General features: G+C 43.4%; 1 pseudogene; it reads right to left on the bottom strand.

Moving 5' to 3' along the window:
* Positions 1-9011: 9011 nt before the first annotated feature.
* LOC124778860 lies at positions 9012-9129 on the bottom strand (annotated as a pseudogene).
* Positions 9130-9594: the final 465 nt, after the last annotated feature.

Raw genomic sequence — 9594 nt, 5'->3', positions numbered from 1 at the left:
TTAGCCACGCCGTTGTTATGCTGAATGAAAAATAATTTCTCGAATTCGTAATATTTAGGTAAGTGGAGTTGTGTACGAAAGTGGACTCCCTGTTCGAAATGAGCAGTGCGTTACAAATTAACAGATCTGTAGTGTCTCCTTTATGGTGATATTGTACCATTGGAGCTGCTTGGAAAAGCACTCAGAACTATGAGGTGTAGTATACGCTTCATGTCATAATGTATAAAACATTTTACTGTCATTGCAGACAATGCTTAATTTAAATGGGTAAGTTTATAACGCCTGGTTGTACTAGAAGCATTAGCTCCGTAATGCAAAGATCGGTAGCTCAGCAGAAACTATTGCTTTCGAGTAGTGTTCGTAAATTACTAGCTTTAAACATATCGGTACCCCATAGAAGGGATATCGTGCATCTTTCCTACCGCAGCTCAAATAAGTTATTCCGATTCTCAGTACTCTGCGTGTTAGGTGCCAATGCAGTGCACTCCCAGATCAGTGGGAGGTTCGTATCTTATTCATCTTTTGAAGAGTACGATGTGTGTGCTTACCCAGGAGTCTGCCACCTCCGAAAGACTATTATATTCATGGATGGTTTCTTTTCATCAACTTCATGTTTTAATACGTGAGTTAGTAAAATACATAGCTTATTAAACCATGAAAGAAAATATTATTATCTAGTTATACTCTTGGCCAGTAAAAGGCTTACAAAGACACAAACAGTTTGATTACTAGCTAGCAGCAGCTTTAATTGTGTTGTTGGTTTGAGTCGTTAAAACACAGAGCTTATTAAACCATTATGAAAGAAAAATATTATTACCTAGCTACGCTCTTAGCCAGCAGAAGGTTTACAAAGATACAAAAAGTTTGATTACTGGCTAGCGGCAGCTTTGTTTTGTTGGTTTTGTTTGAGTCTAGTTGGGTTTACACATGGTTTTACATCAACATAGTACAGTCCATTAACTATTTCTATAACAGGGACTGTCAACAAAAGGCAGAGAAAATATGGAATTTCGTTTAATACGGGAGGTCCTTCATACAAGGGGGAAACTTCCCAGTTTCTTTAATGACATATGAATATCTACCATACGTTTTCAATGTTAATGATTCACTAATACGAAACATGAATTCAACAGCCTCTTGGTTATGTTTTGATAGTGTATAGTTAGAATTTCAGACCAAACAGCCGTCCCCTTAACTCTTCCCCTCAATGAGCTCTTTGAAACCTATCCACTCTCGATTGCTTTTAACGGTGAAATTTCTTTTGCACTCGTATTGTTGGCACTTTGCTTTCAACTTCACCTAAAATTATTTTGACTGTACTGAAGAACAGAGAGAAACAATCTTGTTACAATTAGGTTAGGGGACGTTATATCGAGGAAAACACAAGCACGTCGTTGGGCCAAAAAACGTCAACCGTCAGCAGTCAGAGTGGAGATGGTAAAAGATCGTCCGGTAAACAAACCTGTCTGTGTGTGTCCAAGTATTGGAGTTCTCTGCGGCTAATCTGCTGCTGTGTTGGGCTCAGGCCGTTTCGCTCCATTGCACTTGTGCAGTGTGCTGTAACAAGCCAGAGTCACCATGAGCGCGTACTCACAAAAAAAAAAATCTGAGGTCATCAGTTCCCTGGACTTAGGACTACTTAAACCTGACTAACCTAAGGACATCACACACATCCATGCCCGAGGCAGAATTCGAACCTGCGACCGTAGCAGTCGCGTGGTTCCGGACTGAAGCGCCTAGAACCGCTCGACCACAACGGCCGGCGCTTACACACACAGCGAGCCAGCAGACACTGGCATTTCTGACGGAGCAGTGTGATGCTATGCTGTGGGTGCGAGAAGGTGCTGTGCTGAATATTTCCCCCTCGCAAGGCTACCAGCAGCTAGGACCGTCAAGGCTCTGGACAATCGCTTGACAGAAAAAGGCATGTTTGCACCCAAAACCGCCAATATAGGACGGCGGAGGAGAGCGAGGACTCTGGAATCTGATGTAGAGGTATATCTACATCTTCATGGGTACTCTGAAAATCACTTTTAAGTGTCTGGCCTTCACAATTCTCTATTATTCCAATCTCGTATAGCGCGGAAAGAACGAACACCTATATCTTTCCGTATGAGCTCTGATTTCCCTTATTTTATCGTGGTGATCGTTTCTTCCTATGTAGGTCGGTGTCAAAAAAATATTTTCACATTCGGAGGAGAAAGTTGGTGATTGGAATTTCGTGAGAAGGTTCCACCGCAATCAAAAACGTCTTTGTTTTAATGATGTCCACACCACACCTTGTATCATTCCAGTGGCACTCTCTCCCATATTTCACGATAATACAAAACGTGCTGCTCTTCTTTGAACTTTTTCGATGTACTCTGTCAGTCCTATCTAGTAAGGATCCCACACCACGCAGCAGTATTCTAAAAGAGCACGGACAAGCGTAGTGTAGGCAGTCTCCTTAGTAGACCTGTTACATTTCCTAAGTGTCCTGCCAGTATAAAGCAGTCTCTGGTTAGCCTTCCACACAACGTTTTCTGTATGTTCCTTCCAATTTAAGTTGTTCCTAGGTATTTAGTTGAATTTAGGCATGTAGATTTGACTGATTTATTGTGTAACCGAAGTTTAACGAATTCCTTTTAGCACTCATGTGGATGACCCCACACTTTTCGTTATTTACGATCAACTGCCAATTTTCACACCATTCAGATATCTTTTCTAAATCGTTTTGCAATTTGTTTTGATCCTCTGATGACTTTACTAGTCGATAAACGACAACGTCATCTGCAGACAACCTAAGACCGCTGCTCAGATTGTCTCCCAAATCGTTTATGTAGATAAGGAACATCAAAGGGCCTGTACCACTACCTCGGGGAACGCTAGAAATCACTTCGAGTTCACTCGATGACTTTCCGTCAATTACTACGAACTGTGACCTCTCTGACAGGAAATCACAATTCCAGTCACATAACTGAGACGATATTCCATAAGCACGCAATTTCATTACAAGTTGCTTGTGTGGTACAGTGTCAAAAGCCTTCCGAAAATCCAGAAATACGGAATAGATCTGAAATCGCTTGTCAATAGCACTCAACAGTGTGTTTCATAAGAACGATGTTTTCTAAACCCATCTTGACTGTGTATCAATAGACTCTTTTCTTAGAGATAATTCATAGTGTTCGAACGCAATATATGTTCCAAAATACTGCTTCAGATCGACGTAAATGATGTGAGACTGTAATTAAGTGGATTACTCCTGCTACCTTTCTTGAATACTGGTGTGACTTGTTCAACTCTCCAGTCTTTGGGAACGGATCTTTCGTGGAACTAATGGTTGTATATGGTTGTTACGTATGGAGCTAATTGATCAGCATACTCTGAAAGGAACCTAATTGGTATACAGTCTGTACCAGAACACTTGCTTTTATAAACTGATTTAAGTTGCTTCACTACTTCGAAGATATTTACTTCTACGTTACTCATGTTGGCAGTTGTTCTTGATTGAATTCTGGAATATTTATGCACTTCGTCTTCTTTTGTGAAGGCATTTCGGAAGGCTGTGTTTAGTAACTCTGCTTTAGAAGCACTGTCTTTGACAGTATCTCCATTGCTATCGCGCAGAGAAGGCATTGATTATTTCTTGCCGCTAACATACTTCACATACGACCAGAATCTCTTTGGATTTTCTGCCAGGTTTCGACACAAGGTTTCGTTGCGAAACTGTTATAAGCATCTCGCATTGAAGTCGGCGCTAAATTTCGAGCTTCTGTAAAAGATCGTCAATCTTGGGGATTTTGCGTCTGTTTAAATTTGGCGTGTTTGTTTCGTTGTTTCTGCAACAGTGTTCTGACCCGTTTTGTGTGGCAAGGAGGATCAGCTCCGTCGTTTGTTAATTTATTTGGTTCAAATCTCTCAATTGCTGCCAATATTATTCCTTTGAATTTAAGCCACTTCTGGTCTACACTGTTACTACTAATTTGGAAGGAGTGGAGATTGTCTCTCAGGAAGGCGTCACGTGAAATTTTATCTGCATTTTTGAGTAGGTGTATTTACGTTTATTTTTGGAGGATCTGCGGGTTACAATATTCAGTCTCGCTACGACAACCCTGTGTTCACTAATCCCTGTCTCGGTTTAGATGTTCGTTACTAACTCAGGATTATTTGTTGCTAAGAGGTCAAACGTGTTTTCACAACCGTTTACTATTCACGTGGGCTCATGAAATAACTGTTCGAAATAATTTTCAGAGAATGCGTTTAGCACAATTTCGGATGATGTTTTATGCGTACCTCCGGAATTAAACATGTATTTTCGCCAACATATCGAGAGTGAATTAAAGGCACCACCAACTATACCTGTTTGAAAGCAAACTCAAGTTTTCTTTGAACCTTTCAGAAACTGTATCGTTTGAATTGGGAGGTCGGTAAAAGGATCCTATTATTATTTTATTCCGGTTGCCAACAATGACCTCTGCCCATATAACTCACAGGAAGTATCTACTTCAATTTCGCGCCAAGATAAACTACTTCTAACAGCAGCAAACACGCCACCGCCAACCGTGTTTAGCCCATCATTTCGGAAGACCGTTAGGTTCTTCGCAAAAGGTTTTAGTCAGCTTTCAGTGCCTACAACGATTTGAGCATCAGTGCTTTCAGTTAGCGCTTGGGGCTCTGGTACTTTCCCAACACAGCTACGACAATTTACAACTGTTACACCTGTGGTTCCTGCATCTACATTCCTCCTGTGTTCGGTCTGCATCCTTTGTGACTGAAGCCCTTCTTGCGTTTTCCCGAGACCCGCTAACCTAAAAATCTGCCCAGTCCACGCCACACAGCCCCTGCTACTGTGTAGCCGCCTCCTGCGTGTAGTGGACACCTGACCTATTCAGCGGAACCCCTAACCCAACCACCTTTTGGCGCAAGTCGAGGAATCTGCGGCCTACACGGTCGCAGAACCGTCTGAGCCTCTGATTCAGACCCTCCACTCGGCTCTGTACCAGAGGTCCGCAATCGGTCTGTCGACTACGCTGCAAATTGTCAGCTCTACTTTCATAATGCAAGCAAGACTGGCAGCGTTTACCACTTCTGTTAGCCGCTCGAAACCTTGTTTGCGCAGCAACCGCCGACATAGTGCAGCTGAAGCGGAATAAGGGGAACCAGCCCGCATTCGCCGAGGCAGATGGAAAACCGCCTAAAAACCATGGTCGGCTCACTGGACTTCGACACAAGTCCGCCGGACGGATTCGTGCCGGGGACCAGGTGCTCCTCCCCACTCCGGAAAGCCTTGCGTTGGACCGCACGGCCAACCGACCGAGCTGAGTGGGATGGTTCTCTGTTGTCTTTAGTGGTGACACTACGTTCAGTCTGTATGTGAGTCACGTACCAATGTACGGCGTAGACCCGGTGAGCGGCCTTCCCTGGAGTGCGTCCGCTCATGACACTTAGGTCCCAACCCTGCTTCATGTTGTGGGGCGCCATCATTTACAATTCGCGGTCACATTTGGTGTTTCTACAGGATAAAGTAAACAGTGCTCACTACCTTGCAGAGGTTGTTATCCCCGTGCTACTGTCAGGAATGTGATGTACTTTCTCAGCAGGACAATGCACGTCCACATACGGCCGCCGTCCGCAGCTCGTGGTCGTGCGGTAGCGTTCTCGCTTCCCACGCCCGGGTTCCCGGGTTCGATTCCCGGTGGGGTCATGGATTTTCTCTGCCTCGTGATGACTGGGTGTTCTGTGATGTCCTTAGGTTAGTTAGGTTTAAGTAGTTCTAAGTTCTAGGGGACTGATGACCATAGATGTTAAGTCCCATAGTGCTCAGACCCAATTGAACCATACGGCCGCCGTGACGCAACGTGCTCCTCATAGTGTATAACAACTGCCCTGGTCAGAAGGACCATCAGATCTCTCACCAATAAACATATGGGACATGCTGAAGCGGGAACTTACTGGCTCTCCATAGTCTACAATAATCACTGACAAATTGCAATAAAAGGTGCAAGGTGCTTGCGACAACATATCGCAGGATGTCGTTCGGCACTTTCACGATCGTCTACATGCAAGAATACACGCCTAACCTAAGGACATCACACACATCCATGCCCGAGGCAAGATTCGAACCTGCGACCGTAGCGGTCACGCAGTTCCAGACTGAAGCGCCTAGAACCGCACGGCCACCCCGGCCGGCTCCGTTACGGCCAGAGGGAGGTATGCTGTGTACTGATACGACTGTTTGGACACCTTTACTATGACGTGTCTTTCACTTGGCGTGAATTTCTTATCACGTACTCCTACAGTGATGAAATACCTGTCACTTCACTTGTCAGTAAAATGGAATTATGCCTGAGGTTGCACTTTTTCCGGCAGTGCAAATTTCTTTCTTTTCCTGATCTTTTTCTTATTTCCTTCTTTCTTCAGTCATTTGAATTATTTCTTTTAACATTCAAGGTTTTGTGAGGGGTTACTTTATTTGCACATAAACTGAAAGAACCAGAGGTTGTACAGAGTTTCAGGGAGAGCATAAGGGAACAATTAACAGGAATGGGGGAAAGAAATACAGTAGAAGAAGAATGGGTAGCTTTGAGGGATGAAGTAGTGAAGGCAGCAAAGGATCAAGTAGGTAAAAAGACGAGGGCTAGTAGAAATCTTTGGGTAACAGAAGAAATATTGAATTTAATTGATGAAAGGAGAAAATATATAAAATGCAGTAAATGAAGCAGGCAAAAAGGAATACAAATGTCTCAAAAATGAGATCGACAAGAAGTGCAAAATGGCTAAGCAGGGATGGCTAGAGGACAAATGTAAGGATGTAGAGGCTTATCTCACTAGGGGTAAAATAGATACTGCCTACAGGAAAATTAAAGAGACCTTTGGAGATAAGAGAACCACTTGTATGAACATCAAGAGCTCAGATGGAAACCCAGTTCTAAGCAAAGAAGGGAAAGCAGAAAGGTGGAAAGAGTAAAGAGGGTCTAAACAAGGGCGATGTACTTGAGGGCAATATTATGGAAATGGAAGAGGATGTAGATGAAGATGAAATGGGAGATACGATACTGCGTGAAGAGTTTGACAGAGCACTGAAAGACCTGAGTCGAAACAACGCCCCTGGAGTAGATAACGATCCATTGGAACTACTGACGGCCTTGGGAGAGCCAGTCCTGACAAAACTCTACCATCTGGTGAGCAAGATGTATGAAACAGGCGAAATACCCTCAGACTTCAAGAAGAATATAATAATTCCAATCCCAAAGAAAGCAGTAGTTGACAGATGTGAAAATTACCGAACTATCAGTTTAATAAGTCACAGCTGCAAAATACTAACGCGAATTCTTTACAGACGAATGGAAAAACTAGTAGAAGCCGACCTCGGGGAAGATCAGTTTGGATTCCGTAGAAATGTTGGAACTCGTTAGGCAATACTGACCCTACGACTTATCTTAGAAGCTAGAGTAAGGAAGGGCAAACCTACGTTTCTAGCATTTGTAGACTTAGAGAAAGCTTTTGACAATGTTGACTGGAATACTCTCTTTCAAATTCTGAAGGTGGCAGGGGTAAAATACAGGGAGAGAAAGGCTATTTACAATTCGTACAGAAACCAGATGGCAGTTATAAGGGTCGAGAGACATGAAAGGGAAGCAGTGATTGGGAAGGGAGTGAGACAGGGTTGTAGTCTCTCCCCGATGTTATTCAATCTGTACATTGAGCAAGCAGTGAAGGAAACAAAAGAAAAATTCGGAGTAGGTATTAAAATCCATGGAGAAGAAATAAAAACTTTGAGGTTCGCCGATGACATCGTGATTCTGTCAGAGACAGCAAAGGACTTAGAAGAGCAGTTGAACGGAATGGATAGCGTCTTGAAAGGAGGGTATAAGATGAACATCAACAAAAGCAAAACGAGGATAATGGAATGTATTCGAATTAAGTCGGGTGATGTTGAGGGTATTAGATTAGGAAATGAGACACTTAAAGTAGTAAAGGAGTTTTGCTATTTGGGGAGCAAAATAACTGATGATGGTCGAAGTAGAGAGGATATAAAATGGAGACTGGCAATGGCAAGGAAAGCGTTTCTGAAGATGAGAAATTTGTTAACATCGAGTATAGATTTAAGTGTCAGGAAGTCATTTCTGAAAGTATTTGTATGGAGTGTAGCCATGTATGGAAGTGAAACATGGACGATAAATAGTTTGGACAAGAAGAGAATAGAAGCTTTCGAAATGTGGTGCTACAGAAGAATGCTGAAGATTAGATGGGTAGATCACATAACTAATGAGGAAGTATTGAATAGGATTGGGGAGAAGAGAAGTTTGTGGCACAACTTGACCAGAAGAAGGGGTCGGTTGGTAGGACATGTTCTGAGGCATCAAGGGATCACCAAGTTAGTATTGGAGGGCAGCGTGGAGAGTAAAAATCGTAGAGGGAGATCAAGAGATTCAGAAGGATGTAGGTTGCAGTAGGTACTGGGAGATGGAGAAGCTTGCACAGGATGGAGTAGCATGGAGAGCTGCATCAAACCAGTCTCAGGACTGAAGACCACAACAACAACAACTTGTCGGTCATCCTCCAGTGGTTGCCAATTTTAAGGATGTCTGTCCTTCACCAGTTCAACTACTTCTATCGGTCCGAATAGGCCTTGGAAGGCCCAACGGCACCGACCGGCCGCCGTGTCATCCTCAGCCCACGGGCGTCTCTGGATGCGGATATGGAGGGGCATGTGGCCAGCACACCGCACTCCTGGTCATATGTCAGTTTCCGAGACCGGAGCCGCTACTTCTCAATGAAGTAGCTCCTCAGTTTGCCGCACAAGGGCTGAGTGCACCCCGATTGACGGCCTGGGTGACCGAGAGGTTCTAGGCGCTACAGTCTGGAACCGCGCGACCGCTACGGTCGCAGGTTCGAATCCTGCCTCGGGCATGGATGTGTATGATGTCCTTAGGTTGGTTAGGTTTAAGTAGTTCTAAGTTCTAGGGGACTGATGACCTCAGAAGTTAAGTCCCATAATGCTCAGAGCCTTTTGAATTTTGCACCCCGCCTGCCAACAGCGCTCGGCAGACCTGATGGTCACCCATCCAAGCGCTAGCCTAGCCCGACAGCGCTTAACTTCGGTGATCTGACGGGAACCGGTGTTACCAATGCGGCAAGGCCGTTGGCAACCGAACTACTTATTGTGGTATTTATTATCACAGTATCTACAGCCTCATATAACTTCAAACATACTTAAAAAGTCATCAGTACTTTAGTATTCCACTTATTTACGTACTGGTTCTTCCTGATAATTCTGTTAACCTTCACTTTAGTCTCTCTTAGTACTAAGTGAACATGTAATAGTACTAGACATTCTGGAATTTATCCGAACAATCATTACTCGTTCTTTTTTGCTTAGAGATATGGAAGTAGTTCACCTCTTTGGTTTTTTTTTAAAACGAACGTATAGAAAGGGAACGTGTTTTATACATTATTTTGAATTTATCTAATTCTATTGATCACTTAGAGAGAGAAAATTAAAAGCCTGCGTTCATTGATTTGCAAAGATTTACTTTCTTCTTTTGACCAAAACTAGATTCAGGGATATACGTCCATCTTTGTCATTAGTATTAAGTGCTCTCATGTGAAAGA

Source organism: Schistocerca piceifrons, chromosome 2 (assembly GCF_021461385.2).
Source record: "Schistocerca piceifrons isolate TAMUIC-IGC-003096 chromosome 2, iqSchPice1.1, whole genome shotgun sequence".
Lineage (NCBI taxonomy): Eukaryota > Metazoa > Arthropoda > Insecta > Orthoptera > Acrididae > Schistocerca > Schistocerca piceifrons.
This window is presented reverse-complemented; position numbering and strand designations above follow the sequence as displayed.